The sequence below is a fragment of the Camelus bactrianus genome, chromosome 7, assembly GCF_048773025.1.
Source record: "Camelus bactrianus isolate YW-2024 breed Bactrian camel chromosome 7, ASM4877302v1, whole genome shotgun sequence".
Lineage (NCBI taxonomy): Eukaryota > Metazoa > Chordata > Mammalia > Artiodactyla > Camelidae > Camelus > Camelus bactrianus.
Window position 1 is genome coordinate 54,029,699 of NC_133545.1, and position 26,630 is coordinate 54,056,328.

The following is a 26,630-nucleotide window of genomic DNA, read 5'->3' on the forward strand; positions in this document are numbered from 1 at the left end:
AGTGTCTTCAATAAGTGGTGCTGGGAAAGCTGGGCAGCTATATGTAAAAGAATGAAATTAGAACATTCTCTAATATCATATACAAAAATAAACTCAAAATGGATTAAAGACCTAAGATAAGACCAGAAACCGTAAAATTCCTAGAGAAACATACGCAGAACTCTCTTTGGCATAAATTGCAGCAATAGTTTTTGGATCTGTCTTCTAAAGCAAAGGAAATAAAAGCAAAAAGAAACAAATGGGACCTAGTTAAATGTAAACGCTTTTTCACAGTAAAAGAAATCATCAACAAAACAAAAAGACAACCTACAGAATGGTAGAAATATTTGCAAAATCAAAAAGAACACAAATAACAAGCGTTGACAAGGATGTGGAGAAAAGGGAACCTTAATACAGTGTTAGGGGGAATGTAAATTGGTGCAGCCACTGCGGAAAACAGTATGAAGTTTTCTCAAAAAACTAAAAATAGAACTACCATATGAACCAGCAATTCCACTCCTGGGTCTATACCAGACAAAAACAAAAATACTAATTCAAAAAGATACACAGATCCCAATGTTCATAGCAGCATTAATTACAACTGCCAAGATGTGGAAGCAATCTAAATGTCCATCCATGGTTGAATGAATAAAGATGTGGTATGAATATATGATGGAATACTACTCAGCCATAAAAAGGAAAATTTTGCCATTTGCAACAAGATGGATGGACTTGGAGGGCATTATGTTAAGTGAAATAAGTCAGAAAGAAAAAGACCAACACTGTATGATATCATGGAATCTAAAAAATACAACAAACTAGTAAATATAACAAAAAAGAAACAGACTCACAGATACAGAAAACAAATTAGTGGTTACCAGTGGGGAGAGAGAAGAGGGAAGGGGCAAGATTAGGGAGGGGCAATATAGGGGTAGGGGTACAAACTATTATGTATAAAATAAGCTACAAGGATATATTGTACAGCACAAAGAATATAGCCAATGTTTTATAACTATAAATGGAAAATAACCTTTAAAAATTGTGAATCACTATATTGTGCACCTGTAACATAATACTGTACATCAACTATATTTCAAGATAAAAAAGAAATCATAACAGACATTGGAATACTAAGATTCACTCATAATAAAGACATTACTTTTAAATTGAGGGGTGGAGGAAAATTTATAGCTTTAAATGATGTACAATAGAATAAAAAGAAAGCTTGGAATCTAATAAATTAAATATATTTAGTATAAACTAAAATAATAAGGTGAATATAATTCACATGCTTAGTATTCTTATTCATAAATCTGAATAAAATAGGTGAAAAAATAAATGTAAGAGCAGAAAGTAATAAATAAAAAGAGAGATATAATTAAGAATCCTCAAACCAAAAGAAGATTCCTTCAAATAACTAATTAATTTGACAATAGCCTATAAAATTTGCTCAAGAAAAATGAAACAAAAGAGATGAAGGGGGGAAGGAGAGAGATTTGGGGCAAAGGTATTACATATTACAGTAGCAGGTGAGATTAAATATAAGTAGTATACTATTATTTAAAAGAAACAAAGACTCAGGTGAAAGAGAAAAATTGCAGAAAATTACAAATAAATCTGACTTATGAAGAATAGCATATCTGAAATTTCCTATAATCAGTGGAGAAATTGAATAACAAATTTAAAATCTACCCACTAAGTAAATATCCAGTCCTAATCATTTTATGGCCAAATTCTGTAAAATATTTAAGCCACCAATGCAAAGTACCAAAAAAAAGAATATGCCCCAATTTATTTTATAAGCTTAAGATAACCTTAATACTAAAATCATATGAAGGTAATATAAGAAAAAATAAAATAATGACTTATGAACTTAACTGCAAAAATTCTAAATAAACTATTCACAATTTGCATATGAACCGTTCAATGATTCAAACATAAAGTTAAAATTATTGAGTTGAATTTAATCCAGAAATCAAAATTATTACATCATTAGAAAATCTAATAATGTAATTCATCTAACTAAAGGGGGAAATCTATATTATTTTATCAAGTCATTATTCAATTTGTCATTTGTCAATTCACTTGTCTATTATTTTGTAACTCATCAACCAAAAATTCTTAATATATAAATTAAATGGCAGTTAATTAAAAAAAAAGTCATAGTCAATAGGGAAATGTTTACAGCATTCCCTTTAAAATCATGACTTTAAAGAATGCTTATTAACAGGTCTTCTGTTCAGCATTATACAGACCATCCCAGCTAGTTAAATAAAATAAGAAAGTAAAATAAAATTATGTATTGGAAAGGCAAATACAAAACTATCATTATTTGTAGAAGACACAATTGTCTAAGTAGATAATTCAAAAGAATCTACAGAAAAATAATTAACAGTTTATATAACACTTAAGGTCATGTGTAGGAGCCACATTAAAAATAATTGACTTTCTGTATACCAGTAATAAAAATAAACTTCAAATATATATAGTAGTGAAGAAAATATGTAAGTTACAGAAACTATAAAACTAATGAAAAAGTCAAAGTTCCTTACTAACAATTTTTTAAACTTTATTCAAAGACATTAAATCAGACATAGCAAAGGCAAAGATAAATCATTATCTTGGTCAGCTCAGGTTGCTGTAACAAAGAACCACAATCTGGATGCTTATAAATAACAGTAATTTACTTCTCACTGTTCTGGAGTCTGCAAGTCCGAGAACAGAGTGCCAGTATGCTGCAGTTCTGGTGACAACCCTCTTCTGGGTTGCAGACTGCCTACTTCTTACTGTATTATTACATGGTGTTAAGAAAGCTAGTTAGCTCTCTGGCCACTTCCTATAAGCGCACTAATCTCATTCATAACGACTCCACCCTCATGACCTCATTACCTTGCAAAAGTCCTACCGTCACATAGCATCACATTGAGATTAGCATTTCGATATATGAATTTTCTGGGGACACATTCAGTCCTTTGCAGATATGTTCATAGATAGGAAAACTCAGTGAAGCTTGTGACCTCGAAGACCTTGCTGACTTGTATGTTACCAACTGAAGAAATAACTGAGGCAAAGAACACATAATAATCATCTAAATTGAAGGAACAACCTATAGACAAATGCTGGAACTTCAAATTCAGCCTTAGACATTTTAATTATCAAACAACCTGGAACCAGATTAACATCATGTACCCAAATCAGGCCATGTGATTTGAAACTTATTCCAGCAGAACCCCCTCATCACCCATTGAGGTAAAACCTTGAACTGTTGGGAGCTTTTAGATTTGGCCACCCTTAATTATTAGGTCATTAATTGTGCCAGTTGGGTTCTGGCACTTTGGTTCAATTATGGCAGTAACCCTGATGCAGGTATCACCTTTGAAAATAAAAGATACTTTAAAGTCAAGCTTCCAGGCCCAACATTACCTTCAAATCTCACAGGGCCACAAAAGCATAACCTACACCAGCTCAAGTGGATACTTACTTGGAAGGATACCACAGTCCCACATCCCAGATGACATAGCCCCAGCCCAAGACCTTGCCATTGGAGATGACTTTCTCCCCTGCACCAGAGATGACTTCACTTAATACCAAGAACACCGCCCCAGCAATGTCCATGGGCTCTCTCCCCCAAGGTGCTGAGAAATTGGACATTGTCAATTGTCAAATTGGACAGATGGGGACATTTATTATTTTAGTTCCTGTAGTATCAGGGATTATAGTATATTTCCTGAGCTTGCTGTTTGCTTAGCCCATGATGCCATACGCTCCTTGCTCTCTGCCAAAGCATAAACCCCTACCCTCTCATGCCTAAAGGGAAATCTTACAGAGGTTACTCCCATCTATGCTGTTCTACAAACTAATGCAGATTGTTGCTTTCCCCAGGAGGCAACTGCCTCATATTGGTCCTGCCTCAGTCCCCCGGAGGCAAGACTTCCCATTCTTTAGTGCCTTCTCATACCCCCTCGTCCCACTTGCCACCATGACCACCTGCCTTGTATCCCTGACCATGACCTCCACCGATCCCCCTTGGTTAAAAACAAAAACCACTAACCTTTCATATACTTTACTGAACTATAAGTTCATACCCTCCAACAATGTAACTGCTGAATCTTACACCTTGACCCAAGGCATACACCAAGATGTTGTCATAAAAATATAACTCATAGTTTGAATACACTAAACAACTTCACCATGATATTGTTAGAAACCCTGAACATTTTCATTTTTTTTTCTTGGCTAATAGCATGTAAACTCGGAACGTGGTTCCAAGGACTCATAATAATTGTTTTCCTTCTTTTCAAAAAATTTATTTATTTTTATTCATTTATTTATTTATTTTTTCCCCTTAACAGAGGCACTGGGGATTGAACCCAAGACTTCGTGCATACCAAGCACGCCCTCTACCATTAAGCTATACCTCCCCCTGTTTTCCTCCTTTTTACTCTCATAGTAGAATATTCTCTATGCTATTTAGTGCAATGTATGCCCTCGACTCTCTAAAAGTCTCCTCTACTATTTAATCCATGTGAATACTTTAAATTATTAAACTCAGAACTGATGTCAAGACATCAAGGGGTCAATTGTAATAACTTTTTTTTAATGCTGTCTTCATGATGAAACCAGAAAAGATGATGCCCTGTCAGTTCCCCATCTTGAGCACCCGACCATTTCCCTTACCTGATCTCACACTCCAGGCCATTATGCAGTGCCCTAATTGTCCCAGGGCCAGACAGGGACAACTAGCAACAGTCGCCAAACCCTAGAGAGTGATCACTTATTTAAATTAGCCAGTCTTCAGGGAGTGTGTAAATCCTAACTAAACTTCCCCCCTTGTCGTAATGAGCTGTTCCCTATGACGCTGGTGTGCTGTTATCCTGTCCTCAGGTACAACTCTCTAGAGACCTTCCCTGGCAGGCTTCCCTTGTTTGGAAGTGTAAGTAACAAAGAGTTCTGCCTTTCATCTCTGCGAGTGTCAGTGTGTTGTGGCTTGCCCTCAAAAGAAACCTTAGCTATCAGTTATTACAAGCTATTGAATATAGTTCCCTGCGCTACACAGTAGGACCCTGTTGTTTATCCATTTTATACACAGTAATTTGTATCTGCTAATCCCAAACTCCCTATGTATTCCTCCTCTCTCTTTCTTCTTTGGTAACCATAAGTTTGTTTCCATGTCTTTGAGTCTGTTTCTGTTTTGTAGATAAGGTCAAATAATAATAACTAAATAAAAGAAACCTTAAATCTTACAAAAAGATTCTCCTGTGCCATTTCCTCAGCCAGACTCAACCTATTCTAGGTCTCTAGTTCTGACTAAAGGCATTTAAGTAAAACGACACACAAAGCCTTCCTCTGCCACCGTGCCACTTGCCAGGTTTTCTCAGAAGAGGCTTTACCTCAGGCTAGCCTCCTAAAAGATGATCTCCTTCCAGAGCCTCAAATGTGGGAAAGCAAGAGCTTCCTGGCTTGGATATATCTGCATAGTTCTAACCACTTCCCATTATCTGACTGGAGCTGGGCTCCAGGCCTGTGGAGTGGGGGGCCAGATGGGAGGTGGAAGTGGAAAATAGGGGAAACAAATAACAAAAACCCTGCCATCTGCTGGGTTCCTTCCTTAATGTCTACTTCCCTCTCTTGTCTACTTGCTCTTCCTGCTACTCCCCCCAACGTGGGAGGCTTTCTTTTGTTCTCACTTAATTTTGGAATTGCTCACAAAAATGTATATTTAGAAGTCGCATGGATGTGCTATTGGAGCTGTTTGAAGAGATCTGAAGCCTGAACTGGTCAAACAGGCCAACTTAAAGTAGGTGTTGTGTTAACAATGGCAAACTTTTAGTGTGCCTGCTTTTCAGTGGTCCCGTGATCCCATAAAGACGTCTGTCATGCTGAAGAACCGTCCTGAAGGTGTCAGAAGAGAGGCCCATATTTGTATCATTTATTTTACTTGTAGAGAAAGGCACCTAACTAATTTTAAGGCTTTCATCAAAAACTTGTCTTTTTCTATCCCATAGTCCATTTCCTTTGGCCGAGCAGGTAAATTTTAAAGGAACTCAACACTACTGAGGGAGGCAGCCAAATGAGGCAAAATAACCAGGTGACCATTGTTTGGAAAGCTGGACAGCCACATGTAAATCAGTGAAGTTAGAACACTCCCTCACATCATACACAAAAATAAATTCAAATGGCTTAAAGGCTTAAACATAAGATAAAACACTATAAACTTCCTAGAAGAGAACCTAGGCCAAACATTGTCTGTTATGAATCATAGTAATGTTCTTTTAGGTCAGCCTACCAAAGCAATAGCAATTAAAGCAAAAACAAAACAAAACAAAACAAAAAAACACAAATGGGACCTAATTAAACATATAAGCTTTTGTACAGAAAAGGAAACTATAAACAAAATGAAAAGACAACCTACAGAATAGGAGAAAATATTTGCAAATGATGGGACTGACAAGGACTTAATTTCTAGAATTTACAAACAGCTCATATAACTCAATAACAAAAAACCCCCCACAAACCACCCAATTAAAAAGTGGGCAGAAGACCTAAACATACATTTCTCCAATGAAGACATACAGATGGCCAACAAGAATGTGAAATGATGCTCGATATCACTGATCATCAGAGACATGCAAATCAGAACTGCAAGGGGATACCACCTTACAATGGTCAGAGTGGCCATGATTAAAAAGCCCACAAATGATAAATGCTGGTGAGGCTAGAGAAGAGAGGGAACCCTCCTGCCCTGCTGGTGGGAATGTAGTTTGGTGCAGCCATTATGGAAAACAGTACAGAGATTCCTCAAAAAACTAAAAAATAGACTTACCATGTGATCCAGCCATCCCAGTACCGGGCATATATCTGGAGGAAACTCTAATTTGAAAAAATACATGCATCCCAGTGTTCATAGCACTACTATTTATGATAGTGAGGACATAGACTAAATGTCCCTTGACAGATGATTGGATAAAGAAGTTGTGGTATATATATATATGTGTGTGTATATATATATAGTAGAATATATATATATATAGTAGGATACTACTCAGCCATAAAAAAGAATGAAATCATGCCATTAACAACAACATGGATGGACCTGGGGATAGTCATACTAAATGAAGTAAGCCAGAATGACACAGAAAAACACTATATGCTATCACTTGTATGTAAATTCTAAAAAAAAAATGACACAAATGAACTTATTTACAAAACAGAAAGAGACCCACAGACATAGAAAACAAACTTACGGTTACCAGCAGGGAAAGGGAGTGAGGACAGATAAACTGGGAGATCAGGATTTGCAGATACTATTATATATAAAATAGATAAACAACAAGGTCTTACTGTATAGTATAGAGAACTATATTAAATATCTTGTAATAGCCTGTAATAGAAAAATGAAAAGGAACATATATGTGTGTGTGTTTATCTCTCTCTCTCTCTATATATATATATAGATATATATACACACATATATAACTGAATCACTATGTTCTACACCAGAAACTAATACAACATTGTGAACTGACTATACTTCAATTAAAAATAAATCAATAAAATAAAATTTTAAAAAACCCCAGAACATTGAGAGAGGCAGCCAAATCAGCCAAAATAAAGAGGGTGACTATGGGCAAGAAATACCTCAGACAAATGATTTTCATATCAAATTTGATTGACTTGAAGTTCACCTCCTATCTTTTCTCTAGATGAAGTGTTAATAAGCAGTGAGAAAAAAGAAACAAAAACAAACTCAAATTATCTAGTAAATTCTCAATACAGATGAATGTTTAAGTAGCTGGAATCTGATTGCTCTCTCTATTGAAAAATAAAAAGCAGGTTTATTAAAGTATTAGCAAATCATAACAAGTGCTAGTACCGAGTTCTCAAAGATATCTATTCAAGACTCTGGAGTTTGGGGCTTAAATTAATCTCCTGTATCCTCCATTCCAAATATTAAACACATCGTGAACTTAGTTTAAAACTTTAAAACATATCACAGGATAATTCTTAATAGATTCCTGGAAACAAGTTGAATTTGTCCACTCATGTATATAAAATATGTCATAGTGAAAATAACCACCTAAGAAATCATGTTTATCTCTGAAATCTGTGGTTGCATCACAGGTTTATGTGACAATCTAAATCTCTTGTAAGTCATGCAGGATTATGTCGAAATGCATTTCCAGAGGAGATGTTTACAAAACCACATGTTCACTGTAAATTTGCAAAGAAAAAAATTCACATGGCGCTCAATAAAGATTAATTTTAAAAGTTTAACTTTAAATATTTCCTAGTTCTAAATAAAAATGAAAATGTAAGATTAGTGAAGAAACCAAAGGTATCTGTGGTATCTCAGTGAAAGAGTCCTTTTGCTTGTAATGTGAATTCATTGGTCTTCTATAAATTGGATAGTGATTACATTATAAGCTTCTCCATGAACAGAGAATTATTTCTAATCAAAGCATCTGCAAATATTTATAACCAGTAGCTCTGATTGGAAAACAAGGCTGTAGATTTTAGAACGCAACCTGTAGAATTCTGATTAAATTGAGGAAAAAAAATCTCATAATGCATAATGGTCTTGTTTGTTGAGTCTCCAGATATTTATTTTGGTTGAATTCTTTTTAGCCTAACTGACTGTGGCTGTAACTGCAAGGATGGAAGACTTAACTCTAACACGATACAATGTTTACTGCAAGTAGTGTTCTTTGGAGAAATCTACAAGAAGGGAAGAATCTTCCTTCTTAACAAACTGCTTCTTGCAGGATTAATTTTCACCCTAGAGTAAAGAATGACATAGAAAAGTTTGCCAATGATACTTTATATCTGAGCTGTATTTTATGTCCATTGTTAAAAACAATAGCACCACTTTATTGCCTTTGATTTACGAAGCACATTAACAAATGCTGTCTCAGTTACTTTGAAGGCAGACCAGGAAATAGTCTGCTGTCCTCATTATTGTCAGTTTTAGAGAAGAGGAAACTGAGATTAAAATGAAATTAAGATGTGCCAAAGGTCAGAAACCTCATTTGTGATAAAACCAAAAATATGCTTTAACGTTTATAAACCCTTTAATTTCACCCCTTTAGTCTGTTGCGCCATCTTGCCTTAGGACACCCTCTGTGGCATTATGAATACATCTGTATATGTATATCTGTATCTGTCCCTCTCTCAATCTCAATATAGTCATGCTTAATATAGTTGGAAAAATGTTATTAAACATTGCCCCTGATATGTACATATGTATTTATATATAATTTGCTCAATATGTTTGGACAAAACATGAGAAAATATTTAATAATCTTTCCTTTGTAATTCTCTAGGATTAAATTATAAAATGGTGATAGAACTCACAGTGGTCTAGAGAAGTCGGGTGAGTCATTCAGGGTCCCGTTGCTGTAGCAACATGAGCACCAGAAACATAATTTCTCCATCCCCACCCAATGTTCTTCCTCTGTGCTATTCATTTCTGGTTTTCCAGTAAATACCACTAAAAACTGTGATTAGGTTCATTCTTTTTCTCTAAATCCTTAATTGTTTATAGTCTTTCAAATTTTACGCCATGAATTAATGTGTTTATTTTATATAATCACTCTGAGAAAGGTAGTAGAGCACATGAAACGTCTCCATTTCAGTATGAAATATGGAGATCCAGCACATGAATGTCAGCTGCAAGATAAACAGTTGTCCTCTTGGAAGAGACCTGAAGGCCCTTTTAGTCATTGTAACAGTGATCTCTGAAATAAATTTTGTTAACAAGTTATTGTTATAATTATGCTGTGTACATACGGATCGTAGGGTTTATTAATCGTTGTTAATACTTGTGCTGGCTGGGTCTTAACCAATCCGGGCAGATCTCAACTGGGGAGCTGTTCTTTTCACTGATTATTAATGGGCCTAAGTGAGTGTCTTAATTCTAGGTTCTTCCCATCGTCTTGGTACCAGCTGTCTACCTGAGGGGCGTTCCTCTTATGGTGACGTCAGAGGTGAGAGAGAACAAGCTTGACTGCACAAGCATAGTTCAAGCTTCCACTAGATTCATATCTGTGAAGTCCACGGGGCAAAGAAGTCGCATGGCCAGGCCTGGAGTCAAGGGCTGGGATGAATACTCTGCTGACAGTGGTAGGTCCCTTCCCGGTTACACGGCAGAAGCACTGGGTGTAATACTGTTACTGAGGAGGGAGGGAAGAGTTGGATCACTAACCCATTCTACCATAGATATGAGGGAGGTCTGTGTTCAGGTATAAATCACTCAGCGTGTATCACTGAATTTTTCTCCTGTATTCTGAGAACAATTTTTCTTCTAAGCAAATGAAAAAATTAAGTTTCCTATGAGATCTTTCAACTCTTACTTGAAATGAGCTCAGCTAAACAAACAACTCGTAGATTCATGATTTCAACAGGATTTTCCTAGTCTGGGCAAAGGGTGCACTGTTCCCATACTGGAACAGTAGTCATCTCACAATACCTTTTTGCTGGCAAAGTTTGTTTTTTGCCATGCCAGCTTTGTAGGCTGCCTCTGCAAACCTCCAGGATATGTACCTCTAAGTGTTCACCACAGTGTTCCTTATCAGCCTCTTAGGAAGGCAGAATACTCGCTTTGGCACTTGTAGAAGAAAAATTGCACAGGACCAGTTAAATGGGCAATGAAGGCTGTACTCAAGATTGTTGCAATAGGAGAGAGAGATTGGTCTCAACTCTGCTAAAACAAAAGGCTGGAGAGTTTTTAAGGCTTGGAGGGAATCAGTGGAAAAGTACTGGAGGATGTTAAGTGGGGAGGCTGGTTAAAATGGTTAGAATCTGTGTTTGCTAACTGTCACTTAGGGAAGTCCGGCTCCCACCTTCCCACAGAGACTGGGAGACAGGGTCACCATTACCTTCAGTAATTATGTTCAAAGGGATGGATTCCAGGTCCTGGAGAAAAATACTCCTTAATTGTAAAACTGGTAAGAGGCTGTGAGAAGATTCACAAGGGGCAGAGAAAGAATATGCCATCACAAGTTTTCTAAAATAAATGCGCTAAGAAAGGGGAAGTGAGGAGCCTAGAGAGAGATGAAGAAACCTGTCTAAAATTGAGTCAAGCTAATGGGACCTTGAAGGCTGTTTTGCTCACACTCAGGTTTGGCAAAGAAGAGGAAGAAGGATAAAGAATCGAAGCAGAATATGACGAGTCAGAGGCTCAAGACTTCAGTATGCTTATTGACCATACTTGTTACATTTGTAAGGAATTCTGGTCTTTAGAGTAGTTATCTAAATAAATAGAAAGGCAGTTTGATTAAATCAATCGTTTGTGTCAATAATTCTTAAATTTATGTCCTAAATGCAAACAGGTTGCCTAAAAAATAAAAGCATGCATTTTGATCATCTCCATGTCTAAATCCTGAACTACCTGTAAATAACATGACAAATTACTTCTCAAGGCCATCTTGGGAGATTTTGGGTTATATCTCCAGGAACGTGAGCTTCCTAATACTAAACCACAGACCTAGAAAGACTTACCTACTCAGTGCTGGATGGACTCTCCACCTGAGGGGCAGAGATGGCCTCGTAAGACTGATGGCATGGAAGAGCAGAGAACACTTGTCCTCCCTGCCAAGAGTAGAGAGGAAAGGGCAGGCTGGGCATGCTCAGTTCTCCTTCCAAACCAGCCAATCAGAGGAAGTCACTCAGCCTCCCATGGAGAGATGGAGTGAGGAGACTGACAGAGACTAGGAAGACTACGTAAGGATAATTCACTCCAAGTGGAGGAAACTATCATGGGAGGAAAAGAAATGCTGGGTGCCCTTACTTGACTCACACCCAAACACTAATGGATCTTTATTTGTGAACTTTGTATAATTGGACTGGCTGTATGATTTATAAACTTAGTTGCTCACAGTCCTGATTTATTACCCCATGTGTACATACACATACAATCTGGGAAAACTAAGGTCTTTGAAAGTATATGTGTACACCTGAAACTAATTTAATACTGTAAATCAACTATACTTTAATAAAAAAACCTATAAATTAAAAAAAAAGAAAGTATATGTGTAGTATATTTCATTAGTTGTACCCTATTATGTAATTTTCCTCTAAAGGGAGGAAATAGGCTTAATTTTAACCTAAGCAATTCCAAATTGGGAAGACAAATCTGATGGAAAAAATGCACTGAGTTCAAAGCTAAAGATATAATTTCATTCATGTACGGTTTTTTATTTGCTATTTCATAAGTCTTCTCTTAATCCCTCAAATAATTTAGGCTAGACAGTGCTGTTGGTTAAAATAAGTGATTTTTCAATGAGAGTTAGTATTGATATATCTTCCTCAGGTACATTAAAAATAAATAACCTGGGATTTTCTCGGACCACCAGAAAATTTCATCAGAAATCCTGGTACCTAATGAAAAATAGCTTGAAACATCTTACAGTTATAATTTAGATCTTGTAACACTTCAGTGAAATAGAAATAAAAACATGATTTTTCTCTCAGATATGATGTTTCTCAAGTAATAAGACAGCTATACAGTAATTTTTAGGACCTAAGTCTGGGCATTCAAAAAATCTACACCTTGTATAAAAGTTTCGAGGAGAGGGAAATAAAAGTTGAGTGGGCTTTCAGACAGAATCAAGAGCAATGATGCCATTCTTAATACATAGTCCATCATTAGTTTAACGATACCAGAGGAAATAAATACCCAAAAATATCAGAAAGGGTGTTGTCTATATGGGAATAGTGCAACTGATGTGAAAACAGAGATCTCAGGGTGGGAAAGGAGACACTGTTGGAGAATCACATGGTGTTTCACAATACGCAGACATTACAAGAGACAGAGCTTGGAGTTTAATAGTATTTCTAAGGTTACATGTAGATTTAGTAATGGGTATCTGGATCTATACTATGTCCGTATTTATTTAATATTTATTTAATATGTCTACACCCATAGTTATTTATCTATATATCTATAATTTTGCACATATATAAGCATATTTCCTAACTTAATTGTTTTGTGTGTACTTTCATTTTAAGTAGCATTATTAAAATGGTTTTTCTTATCAGATATAAAGTGAGCAGATTCATGAGCATTTTTAAAATTCACACAATGTTCTGCATCTGAGTGAGAAAAATCATTACCCCTAAATGGCATATATTTTGCTTTTCCAATGAGAAAACATGGATTTATGTAACTCCCTAGTTGTTCCTATTATTCAGGTAATTAATATTCTGTTGAGGATGGTACTTAGAAAATAATCATGGGCTAAAATCACCTGGTTCGTTTCATTATATCTATAGTCACTGTTTTAATTTCAGTTTGATATGAAATACTGGGAACCCTGCACTGGCAGAATTTAAGTAGTGCTATTTTAATTGCAAACACATGGCATGATTAGTCTGCAGAGTGAGTCTTGCACCCTAAGGTACAGATGTCTTCTGGCTGGACCTCCTGGGCACTTGGCATTCTGACCATTTGTGCTGCTTGCTGTTAATGAGAAGGGCTCTTGTGGAGTTGTGTATCTTCCATTAACCAGTGTGAGACAACTGAACAGACCATGTTCAAGTTTTCTATTCTTCAGCATTTTATAAAAATAAGGAGAAAACCACTTTCTTATGGATAATTTTTAGAGTTAAATATATAAAGTAGAGTTAAAAAAGAACAAACTAAACATTTACTCGCGTATGGCTCATCAGTAATGTAAAATCAGATGTTTCAAAAACTCAATTTCATATTGTGCAGAAGATGTTTTCTTAATAAAGAACAAGACAGTGTTAATTGACCCAGCTGAAAAGTACCCTCTAAAGGACATTATGATATTTGGTTACTTTTCAGTTACTACTAACTCATCTGTTATCTGGAATTTTGAATCTGGCTTTTCCACTTATATATTTAAAACACATTTTTCATGATTAAACAAAAAATTCTATAACTGATAAATCAAAAGCTAGTAATCTTCACTGTTGTATTTTATTGTGGCAGTTGATCAGATGTAATAATTAGCCCTTAAATTGTATGACTCTTTGAAATTTTAAAGTAGTTTACATACATATATATACACATATAATATACATGTAAGAATACATATAATATATAGATTATATACATAGTTTTGATTAAAAACATACCTATTTATATAATTCAGCTTGAATTATTATATAGCATAATCATCAAATCAGTCCAATAAGATGGGCAATGTTTGCATGGTTAGTGACATTTGATCAAAGTTGAAGTGATTTATATAAGGATACAAAATTAATGATTAATAGAATGGAGACCATAATTTCAATTGTATGTCTCCCAACTTTTTTCTTTTTCATTAATATGTTCTTGCCTTATTAACTACTTAACTGCCTTTCATTTACTGGAAAGTTTTTGAATATTCATTTTGTATAATCCATTGCTTGTGGATTTATGAGGACAAAATATGCTTCTTATCTTTAAAGAAATCATAATTTATTTGAGGACATTGATATTAAAAGAATATTAACATCTGGAATGACTGAGGTGAATATAGAGAAATATACCAGTAAAAGTGATGGTTGAAGGCAGGAAATAACGAACTCTGCAAGGCTAGACCAAGGAGTTTTTTCAGAGGGAAAGCAATTAGACAAGGTGTGGAAGGATGAGTACATGTTTCCTTTGGGAAGTAAAGCACAAAGGACTTTCCACTTACACAAGAATCACCTCGGTCTTATGAAGCAGCCTGGGGTCTGCAGAAGTAGTTCTCAGTAATTCTCTGGCTGGCTGGACAAACAGGAAGGGAGTGGAAATGAAGGGCTTTCTCTTTTTAGGAATTATTTAGAAAGCAATATACTTGGAGCATTTCAGAACTAGAAGAGACCACTGAGATCACAGAGTCCAATTTCTTTATTTTACCCATGAGGAAGTCTAAGCTCCTAGGAAAAACAAAACAAAACAAAACACACACCAAAAACCCTGCCTAAGATTAAACTAGTTAGAAGAGAATCGCACTGAACTGGGAGTGGTTTACTCTGGTCTGAGAATCAGGCCTTTTCAAATGACATCTGAAGGCACATCTCTAAGGAGATGAGAAAAAAAAGACAATGTGTCTGAAGTAGAAATATTAAAAAAAAAAAAAAGCAAAACTTACTGATGTTCGAATTCCTGACTCTTAGGGCAATAGCATGCTCTTCCACCTCTGGCTAAGTGTGTTCTACTACACAGAGGACAACGTATTCACATTTTTTGTATTTACACTAAAGAGGTTGGGTAGCAACTATTTAAAAGAATACACTTCAACCCACATCAAAAAAAAAATTCAAAAATTAATTCATGACTTAAAACTATTCAATCTCTAATCATCTTCCAATACCTTAAAGGGCAGTTCAGTTGCTGGGAATTCTCAAGATGCCGTTATTATCATTATGCTGAATTATTTACAAACTGGTATCAAAGCACCAGAGTCAATTGCTTTGGTCTTATGTAAAATTCCTCTGATCTTTGGCAATCATTACTTATTTACAGCTTCCATAATTTTCCCCCTTTGCAAAAAAAAAAAAAAAAAAAAAAAAAAAGTTTCTTAGCTATAGCTAAAAGGCACTATTTTACTTTTATAGTAAACTATACGTCTCTAATACGAAAAAAGTTAAAACAAAAAACTATAGTCCCTAAGATTTAAAAGCATGATTTTCTATGTGAAAAGCAGATTATCTAAACAGTTTCTTTCCCTGAGAGAGAGATTCATAATATTTATTGTAAAATATAAATATTAGGTTTCTTGCTTCGTGTGAACTATTTGTAGGTATAGTAAATATAATTCTTTTAAAATAAAACTAGGATAATAGTAACAGTTAATGTTTACACTTATTGAAACACATGTGAAGATTGCTTCAAGAAAATGTTAGAAAATTAAATAAAAATTTCCCACACGACTGGAAAAAATTTTTGACATGTGATTTTGAACTGAAATTGGCTGTACTCTCAAACTGTGGCTTAAAACAGAAAAGGTCTATGTTTAATATGGATGTTTTCCTAAAACCTGGGGTTGAGTAATTTGGGACAAGAAAAATTGATGCTGAATGTTCTGGTTTACATATTGATCTGTAGCAACCAATTTGTCTTTAACTTAGAACTATCTACTTTTACTCTCACGGCCTTAAGCAACTTAAGCAACAACTTTGAGATAAATACAAAGACTGATGGATTTTTTTGTGTATGTGTGATTCATTTTTGTTGCTAACGACTCACAGAAAGTCTTTATAAGATTAACTTTTTTTAAAGAATTGAATAAAAACGTATATGACAATGTTTACTCAGAATCTTTTACCTAAATGGAAAACCAGATTTTTCAGGATATAGTTAGTCCCAGAAATTAAAATATTTTAATATGTTATTACTTTTGTAATACATACGATTTTTTATACTAGTGGGACACTATTTACAAGTGTATTTTATTAATAATTTTCTAAAATTGACCTTTGAATATTTGGAGAAATCTTGTGGTTGTTCAATAGGGGTAATTAACAAAAAGTAAGTAATAAACAGTGAATCAAAGGTCTAAAATATTCTGAGTAGTGAAAAATGAGAGTTGTGCTATAGGATTTTCTATTCTGTTCTTTGTCCCTGCCTGGGTGTGAGAATAACATGGTGGAAACAGCATTCAGGTCAAAAGAACAACATTTATGTCTAGCTTATCCCATAATTAGTAATTTGATTTCAAGTGATGGAATTGAACCCTCTGAGTACAGATTTCTTCATCTGTAACTTGAATAATAATACTAATAACAGCTACTATCCCGTGAAATGGATACAATTATTAGCTCCATTATAAAGATGAATAAACTGAGGCACAGCAGATATGTTGTTACTGGTTTCACACTAAGCAGAGTGTGTGTTCTTAGACACTCTGAAGTACTGACACCCTGGCTGATGTGTCAGCTTCCATTTGGTTGGCAATGATATATTTTAAGGGCTTGGTAAATTGCAGAACATTCGGTGAATTGAAAAGCATGTTCCAAACAAATCATAGGGTATGTTATTATTTTTCTAAAAAAATGGACAAGATTATTTTGCTCATAAAATCTTTCTTTTGGGGGTAAGATGAGGTGTCTCGTCGACTGTAGTGTGTCAATGTCATTTCCTGGTTTTGATACGTAAGGTGTTATTAGTAGGAGAAATTGGATGAAGGATAGACAGAGCTTCTCTTTACTATTTTATGCAACTTCTTGTGAGTTTATATTTATTTCAAATATAAAGTTTAAGAAAGAATTGGTTTTCAAGGCTGTTTCTATGGAAAAGTGCACAAAATGTTCCATTGACATAAAGGCAGTAAATACTAGAACCTCTATTTCTTTTTTTTCCTCTGCCCATTCATATTTTCTGTGTTTGTCTTTATTTTATAATGTACATAATGTAGTACAGAAATACATACAAATTCAGAAATTAAAATATAATTGGGCCTTCTTTATCAAAATTATTATTTTCTTTTTACTATTATGGATGTGCTATGAAAAAGTTGAAGGACTTCTGATTCAGATTATGGCAGAAAGAACAAATACTTTGGAGCCAAATTTGCATTATAATTCAGACTCTTTTGCTTATTAACTAAATGAATGACTCAAGACAGGTTAGTTAATCTGAGTTTCAATTTCCTCATTTATTAAAAATAAGATGGTAATAATAATAGTACTACCTTTTGGGATATTTATGTGAGAAGATTTGCGTTTTGTGCTGAGCACATAAGACCCCAGCATGTATTAGTTTACTTTTCCCTCCTTTTGAGAAAACTAAGACTTCTATGTACTTATTTGCATTCTCTCTCCATTCAGTAAAAGAAGTAGTTGGAAAATCTAGCGGTAACTAGTAAGTACCGTGTCAATACAATATCTTTAAAATTAGTCAAATTTCCCAAACACCATAGAATTTCTGCTTTGGGCAAATCATTGTTCTCAGCCTGACTTGCAGTGTCATTGAAAAGTCTTGAGTTAATACTTTTCTCCTAAATGGAAGACAATTCTATTAAGGAAAAAAATAAGAAATAAAAACAGACTTGCCATGTGTTTTAGTTTCCCAGTCTTATAATCTTATTTCAGAGTGGATGGAACTGATTGAGTAGCATGTGCAATTCTAAAAGATCTGAGCTTTGTCACGTAAATTGTATGTATATAATCACACATGTGTTAACTTTAAGAACTGACAGGTGACTCTTCTAGGCTGACAAAGACAAAACTAGTGATTGCAATGATTTTAAAATATTGAATTCGTCATTTATCTCTCTCTCTTATTTGCCCTAATAACTGACAATGTTTTGTTGCATTTGTGGAGTTAGGTACCAAAGTCTTTTCTGATGAAAATTTTTCAATGAAAGTACAGCTTTGGTGGAGAAGGAGATAGACTTCTTCAATGTTGATGTTCTCATAACTAATTACATATGTTAAATTATACTTTAAGACAAAAATAATTTTTGAGTAAAATACAATGTAAGCTAGAATTTTTAAAAAATTATTCTTAATTATCAGTAAAGATGGTGTCACTCAAAACTTATCTCTACGTACTCAGCCCTTGCTGCTCAGGACCTGCTCAGATTCTCTAGAATGCCCAAACTCAGAAGAGATTATGACAACACAGAAGCATTCTGCATATGCTAGTCGTTTTCTGCTTAAGGTAAATTATCTTCTCCAAATAAGTTCAGATCTATAGGTGCTCCATGACAAGCTTCATCTTTTCAATAACGAGTAAACGAAAAAGACATCTTTACTTGAAGATATGATGTTATTAGCAGTTTTTTGATACCACCACCAAAGCTGCGTAAAATATTCTATTTAATTTTTTCTGATAGGTATAGTGTATCTTATACTTGGGGATAAAAATATAATCACTTCATTATGAAAAATGCTGTTTCTAGGTACAAACAGCAAAATCCATCCCCATCCCCCAGAAACCAATGCCAGAATATAAGTTTCAAGGTGAACGACATGGGTAAAAATTGCTTCTCTAGGAAACTAAGCAAAAAATTATGTTTCTTTATAGAAATATGTGGTACATCTTTGGAATTTATAATTTATTCATCAGGAAACTAAATGGATAACTTGTCTCTACCAAAAAAAAAAAATACTGAGTCTGGAAAGCTGATTGCTATGAATTACAGCTAGTGAAATATCATTTAATTCCTTTGTAGTTCGATATGGCTTCAAAAACAGGTGAAAAAAGAAATCCTTATAGAAAAGAAAAGTTCAGAAAAGTCTCTAGAAAATCATCTGGATGTACACACATTCTTTTTACCAAATGTGCCTCGCACTCCGAGGTAAACATTCTGAGACTTCTGTAAATAGCCAAGGAGCCTCTGAAGCTCCAAAGCAATCAGAACCTCGGCTATGCAACTGATTCCAAATGCGGCAGATTTTCATAGAGAACAGCAAAATGATCATTAATATCAGGATACATGTTTTGAAAGGATAACTTCTTTACAATTAAATAGAAAAAGCTGGCCCATTTACTTTATTACCTATCTAGCTCCTGAAATGGTAAAAATAAACAAGCAATCTATATTGAGACTAAAGAAAGTAAGATATGCCCTCCTTGAAACAAATTTAGCGGAAAGGAATATTGCGGAATGTGCTTTTTCAGAATGTATCTCTTACAAAAAATAATTAAGCACTAGATTATGTGTCATCTAATTTGCAACAGAGTATCAAATAACTTGAATGCTTAGTCATGCAATATTTCAGCTATAAGTCTCAATTTCCAGGAACAGAAAATAATACTAATTTCAGCAAAAGTAACCTAAGAGGGGGATAATGATGTCTTTAAAACCAACTGAACTTCAAGCTAAGAAATGATCAAAACATAACGGACATCTGGAAGCTTGGTTAGCATGAGCCACAACAGTGAGCTCATAGAACAAATAACTTGGTGAGAACCCTGTATATGAAAAGACTTCGCTCTGCTTGAAAGGCAATTGTTTATCTGGCTTTTGCATCACTGCCCTAATTCTGGTAAAAGCTGTTCTGCTGGTTTAACTCATGGGATACTCTGCTCTCTGGATGAACTACTATCCTGATTGGTCTGGAGTGTGCATGTGTGTCTATGAGAGAAGGAGAGAGGTGGAGGGGAGGAGAGAGAGAATTGTCCAACATAACCCACCCTTGGCTACTCAACGTAAACCTTTCTACATACTTACATTTTCAAAAGTGACCTTGTTCAACACAATGCAAAAAAAAAAAAAATCACATTAACAGCTACAGTCACACTCTTATCATCTATTTCTGCATTATTCTTCAAGTCCAGATAGCTATTCCTATGTGGTGATATCTTGGGTATCTAGTATTATTGTGCAGTGAATTGGATATGCATCTTCCTACCTTAGCCAACAAGAAAATATACATCTAACTTTAGAATATGGAATAAGCCTGTCAATGCCAAAGAGAAGTCTTGAAAAATGGATGAATACACCTTCCATTTCTCATGGAGATACATTTCCCGTTCATGTTATATGAAATGGATATTGCTGCATTGGGAAGCATTCCCAAATTGTTTAACATCATTTTGAATAAGACCCTTCATTGATTTATTGGATAGTTCATTATTCACCTAAATTCCATGCTACATCAGTATTATTTTTCAGTAAGCCCTTGGCTATTAATCTCTTTCCTTTGACCATCAAATCTTAAGATAACTAGAATATTCAGTTATGCATCAAGTAACTTCCTAGTGTGTCAGAAAAACTGAAACTCTCTTCTTAGAAATAATGTTGGGTTAATCGATAAGTAACATGTGAGTTGACAAGGGATAGCCTGTCCTAGCAAGGATTTAATAATGGGGTCCATACCTGACAGAATTCGTTTCTCATTCTATGTGGACTGTGCAAGTTCCTTAAAAAAAATGCTTTCAACTACCATTTCTACGTAGATATCTTCTAATTCCATAATCAAAGTCATATCTTCTTTCTTGAGCTTGAAATTTATATTCTAAACAGTGTCTATACATTTTCCAGGCTCTTTTAAAGTCAATCAATCAAAAAGAGAATTCATCTACCTTCTAAGTCTACAGTTTTTCCTGAAGTATTTTTATACTGGTGAGTAAAATTATTATTGAAAAATAAATATTTATTAGAAATTTGGAAGTCATCTAAGTCTCCTTACCTTGTCTTATTCAATCTATATCCAATTTATCGAATGGAAATGATTTTAACTCATAAATATTTTTCAAATCCCTCCTGCCTTTTTCAATTGTGTTGTCATGAACTTAATTCAATACTAAATATTTTCATGTTATTGTAATAAATCACATTTAACTTTTAGATTCCATTTTTCATATTTCAAATCCATTCTCCTTTTTTTTTTTTGCTACAGTGAATTTTTAGTAACTCATTATGTAAGAGGTATATTTTCTCTGGCTTAAAATTCTTCAGTGGTCCTCCCTTGCATTCAGGACAAATTCAGAACTTTTTTGGAATGGCATATAAAAATGTTTATAAAATACCCAATGCCTGACATTCTAGCTTTCTCTCCTATCACCACTATATACCTCCCTTTTCCTTTAATTATACCAATTTTAGATCTTATGATATGCCCTGTTCCATTACCTTTGGTACCTTTGCTATGATCTCTCCTCTATGTAAAAATCACATCAATAGCTTCTCTTTTCCTTCAAGATACCTGCATCCTTTGGCAATGACAGGTTGAGATGGGCACTTGTCCTCCATCTGTTTCTCCTGTCTCTTACACTAGTTGTTGAGTTCCACGAATCTCATTCAGCTGAGTATCATCAGGATCAATCACAGTGTGGGGATGAACTCTGACAACAGTAGAACACCAGCCTCAAAAGAGTAATATTAATAGACACGCACTGAATTCTCACAAGCTAAATACTAGGCTTGTTTCTTTGTGTATATCATGTCATGTATCCCTAAGGGCATATTTATAAACCAGTCATTGTCACTGATGACTGCTCTGTTTGCCTTTATTTGTGTCACCCAGCAGCAGTTAGCCCAGGTGACCACATCCTCCTTCTTGTAGCAATGTTTTCATTTGACTTGTAGACACCACTATCTGTTCATCCCACTTCTTCCCTAGAGGAACATATTCCCTTTCTTTCTGTTTCTCTCTCTTGTTTCCCTTTGCTGATTTCCTCTTATATTGCTATACTTTGGAGTGTATGAAGGCTTGCTTATCAAATATGTTCCCTAACTTTCAATCACCTCCTAAGAAATCTGATTCAGTCTCATGGATTTAGATTTATTTGAAGTGCAGGTGATTCCACATATTTATTTTAGCACAGAACTTCCATTTTAACTTTAAACTTGTAAACCCAGTAACTTACTCAAATTCTTCACTTAGCCATTAGGCATTTCAGACAGCACATATCCAAAAAGGAACTGCTCATTTCCAACCCCTCAATCTACTTTTGTAGTATTCTCCAACTCGATAAGAGACAACTCCATTTTTTCAGCTTATTTGTTTAATTTGGAGTCATTTTTCATTACTCTACTTGAATATCTTGATATATCTGGAAATTTTTGTGGTCAATAGCTTCTTTTTTAACATTTTTTATTGAGTTATAGTCATTTTACAATGTTATGTCAAATTCCAGTGTAGAGCACAATTTTTCAGTTATACATGAACTTACATATATTCATTGTCACATTCTTTTTTGCTGTGAACTACCACAAGATCTTGCATATATTTCCCTGTGCTATACAGTATAATCTTGTTTATCTATTCTACACATGCCCGTCAGTATCTACAAATTTCGAACTCCCAGTCTGTCCCTTCCCACCCCCCCCCAATGTCTTCTAAACACATTCAGAATTAATCCACTGCCCATCACTCACCTCTGCTTTTCATCTTAGAACAAGTCACCTTAGGTTTTTACCTGAATTATTTCAACCGCTTCTTATTTCAGCTTCAATTCTTGCTGCCAAAATCCATACTCCACACAGTGAGAGTGAGCCTTTTAAAACGTCAGTCAAATAATGTCATCCCTTTGCCCTAATACTTGATTTTATTCAAAGCAAGGGCTCAATCTAGAAGTCCATACAAGGGCTCAACCTCTTCTGCTGCTCTGACCTTTTCATTTCTTATTCTCCCATCCACTTATTTCTAGCCATGTTGGTTACCTGCTTCCTTCTTGATATTGTAAGCTACACTCTTATCTGCCTCATAAACTTTACCTTTGATGTTCCCTCTTCCAAATATCTGCAGTTTGCTGCCTCCCTTTAGGTCTCTACTCGGGTATCACCTTATCAATGCAGTCCCCCATGCCTTTCAACTACGTAAAAAAATTAAAGTCATAAGCACTTACTGCCAACTTCATCCTTTCATTTGGTATCCCAGTTAACCTACTTTCCTGTTCTCTGTAGCACTTGGCACTCTGTTATGTATTATCTATCTCTGTTTATTGTCTGTATATAACTGTTTATTGTCCATTTAGTCCTGTTCCCACTACTATTACTAGAATTTAAGATTCATGAAGTCCAAAGATTTGGACTTCTCTGTTCACTGTTCTCCATGTTAGGAAGGGCATCTGACACCTCAAAGGTGGTTATGGTGAGCACGTTTACAGCCTGATGAGAGCCAATCCATTCTTCTTTTGTCAGAGCGGGTAAGTGCTCTTTCCTGTACTCTGAGGGGTAGGGTTAGGGGTAGACACATCACACATTTTGCCAATAAAGTAGGAATGAAAATGCTGAATGTCAATTCTAGGGCTGTTTTTGATTATTGCCTCTTGACTTTCCAGCCTTCTTTTCCCCCTCCTTGTGTGAAAGTCTTGGAAGCTCAAGTTGACATGGAGGTGGCAAAAGACTGAAGCAGCCTGGGACACTGAGTGTCCACGTGGAGGACAGCTATTCTGGAGAAATGCCCAAACCCAGAGTGGATCTGCAGGACAGCAAAGTAAACTTGTGGTGTGCAGTCCCTGAGAATGAGGGACTTGACCACCACAGCATGACCCATCCAGTCTTGACAGCTATAATAATCAATAAATACGTGTTATGTGAATGAATAAAGGATCCCTATTTTATGGAGGTGGAAGCAGAGTCACAGCAAAAGTATGTTATTAGCTCAGGGTTGTCAATGGCAACCTGGAGTCAAAGCCAGGCCATGCATAATATTTAAAACAGGCAGCAATCATTTTAACCAAGAGAGATAAACTGTGTATTTTACAGTTTCTTGTAATATAAATCAGTGACCAAGAGATCATAATCCAATACTTGATTTAAAGTCATGTTGACAAAGACATAGTACAGGAAAATTATCTGGCCTTTCCAGGATTTTCTTTGTTTTCTTAAGTCACTGGAAAGTAAAGGTCTAGGACTCTATTATCTTAATGAAGTTCCCAAAGACTAGAGAAGTTCCGTGAGGTTTAGTTCAGTACTAACCACTCTGTCTTCATAGGGCAATGCAAGATGCATACGACAGTAGTTCTTTGTTTCTATGTATCTATTTTTTTGGTGGAATGTGTTGTACATGATAGTTTCTCAGATAGGAATTTGATAATCCCTGAGATTAATTCTAGGAAAAGTTTGAATGTACTAACAAAAATGCTTGCTTTCTTTTAGGAGAAAGCAAAAATTAAATAAGAATATATCGTAACTACCTTAGCTTTCAGCTCTTGAAGCCAAGGTTAGTATGTAATTACAGAAAAGAAGGCCCGTGGTAGTGTTTATATCTTTCTTCATTTTATTTTCCAGTAGCCCCTCTCTCTGTCTCTTTCTCCTTTGTTCCATTAAAAAAAATCCCCGTTTGACTCCCTTTGGACCACATTGTATGTTGTAAGCACCTTCAGGCTTATTTCAGAATGAACAGGATGTTCATTTCAAATGTATTGAAAATGCAAAATAAACAAATAGAAAAATATTTACTTAAGTTTTTATTAGTGAATTCTGGAAAAATTCAAGTAATTCATTGGATTTTTTTTCTTTGCTTAAATTTCTTAATCATCTCCTTACTGAATGAACCACTTGGTAGATTCCTCAAAAATACTCAGACATACAACATTCCTTGAATTTACATGTTCATCAGTTGTGTGTGTGTTTATTTGATAAACGAGGGACAGTTTGGCTGGGCATAAAATCCTGACATTATAGTTAACTGTCTGATAACTATTGTTTCACTCTTTTAATGGATTCAGTGTTGTAGAAATGTTAGATGTCAAATTAATTTCCTTTCCTCTGTAAGTGACTTTGTGCCTAGAGACCCTGGGGATTTTTTTTTTTTCCTTTGAAGCCTAATGTTACTGGGGAATTTCTCAAGTTATCCAGTGTCAGTTCTCACAAATGCAAGGTATGTAGATTTTCTTATTCAGGAAAAAAATAAATTTTACATTTTCGGGGTCACTTTGCTTTTCTTTTCTTTCTTTTTTTTTTTTTTTTACTTCTTTTCTACTTCTTTCTTTATTTTGGTTTTACTTTCTTAGCTCTCTTCAGTTTGATCCTCTATATTCTCTTATGATCACTTACTTTGACCCACTACATTCTATACGTTACAGTGTATTTAGTCTTGGAATTCTTTCCAAAGTTTTATAGTTTCACATTTTCTGATTATCTGGACATCACTTCTTTGCTTTCCACTTACAATTTTATTTATTATTATAATGATATAATTATGAAATATAACATACTATTTGTGTTATAGTATTATGATACATAATATATAATTAATTTCATAATAGTTATAGTATTATATATTATATATAATTATATATTATATATAATGAATTACTATAATAGTTATAGTTTTATAATATAACACAAATAGTATATTCTACTTTTATTGTATTATGTATTATATTATGCAAAGAGTAATGCATAATTACAATGTTAGTAAAATGAATAGCTTGTTGCATATGTTTTTTATATAGGTAATTGTTAGTTAATTCATTTTAATTGATGTTGAAATAGGAGAAGATAAAAAACTTGCTTGTTGCAAGGAAGCAACAGAGCGATAACTCAAGCTTATGCAACGTGGTTTCAGAGTCTGCAGTCTCAAACAGTAGGCAAGATACTAACTTCTCTCTCTTGCTCTCACTGTCTCCCCTTCTCTCTTTCCTTCTCTCTCCTCTTCTTTTTCTCCCTTTTGCTTTCTCCTCTTGTCTGTTTTCAGTTTCTTAAAATGTTTCCATGATCATGTAAAGAAGCTTACTATAACCTCTGGAAGATGGGAAAGCATGTAGGAAAGAACCAGAGCAGCCCACTAATCGCCCGAGTAATCAGCCAGGCATGTGGGTGGGGTTATCCAGGACAATCCAGCTCAACTGACCAAGACTGCATGACTGAGGTCAGCCAGAACCTTGTGATGCCCAGAGGAGATATGCCAGATAGGGCCAATCAAAACTGCTAATCCGCAGAACTATGAACAGATAAATTATTATTGATTTCAGCCACTAAGATTGAGTGTAATTTGCTATGCAATAAAAAATAACTGCTACAATATACATTTATATTTGCTTAGAGAAAGATGAAGGAAAATGCACATCAAATTTTATACTGGTTAATTAAAGGAAGAGGAAATCTCATCTCTATATAAAAGAGGAAATTATGAGTATGTTTTGAAAAATAGTATGTCAGGAGAGAGTGCTCCTTGGCCATTTTGACTCTTCCCTCTGCATAGATGTGCTCAACCAGTGAGCCCCTCCTTTCGGCACCTACTTTTTCTTTCTGCCCAGGGGAGGTACCTGGAAGCTACCTGAAGAACCAATGGGTCTGAACAGCAGATCATTTCTG

General features: G+C 34.9%; 2 long non-coding RNA genes across 3 annotated transcripts in view; one reads left to right on the top strand and one right to left on the bottom strand.

The window, feature by feature from the left end:
• LOC123613725 (uncharacterized) overlaps positions 1-26,630 on the bottom strand; it is a 1,048,954-nt gene that overhangs the window by 508,803 nt on the left and 513,521 nt on the right. The window lies entirely within an intron of this gene.
• On the top strand, positions 10,017-25,527 carry LOC123613726 (uncharacterized). The gene is made up of 3 exons (XR_006721151.2): positions 10,017-10,098; positions 20,904-20,984; positions 23,648-25,527. It is a non-coding gene; the product is annotated as an uncharacterized LOC123613726 (long non-coding RNA).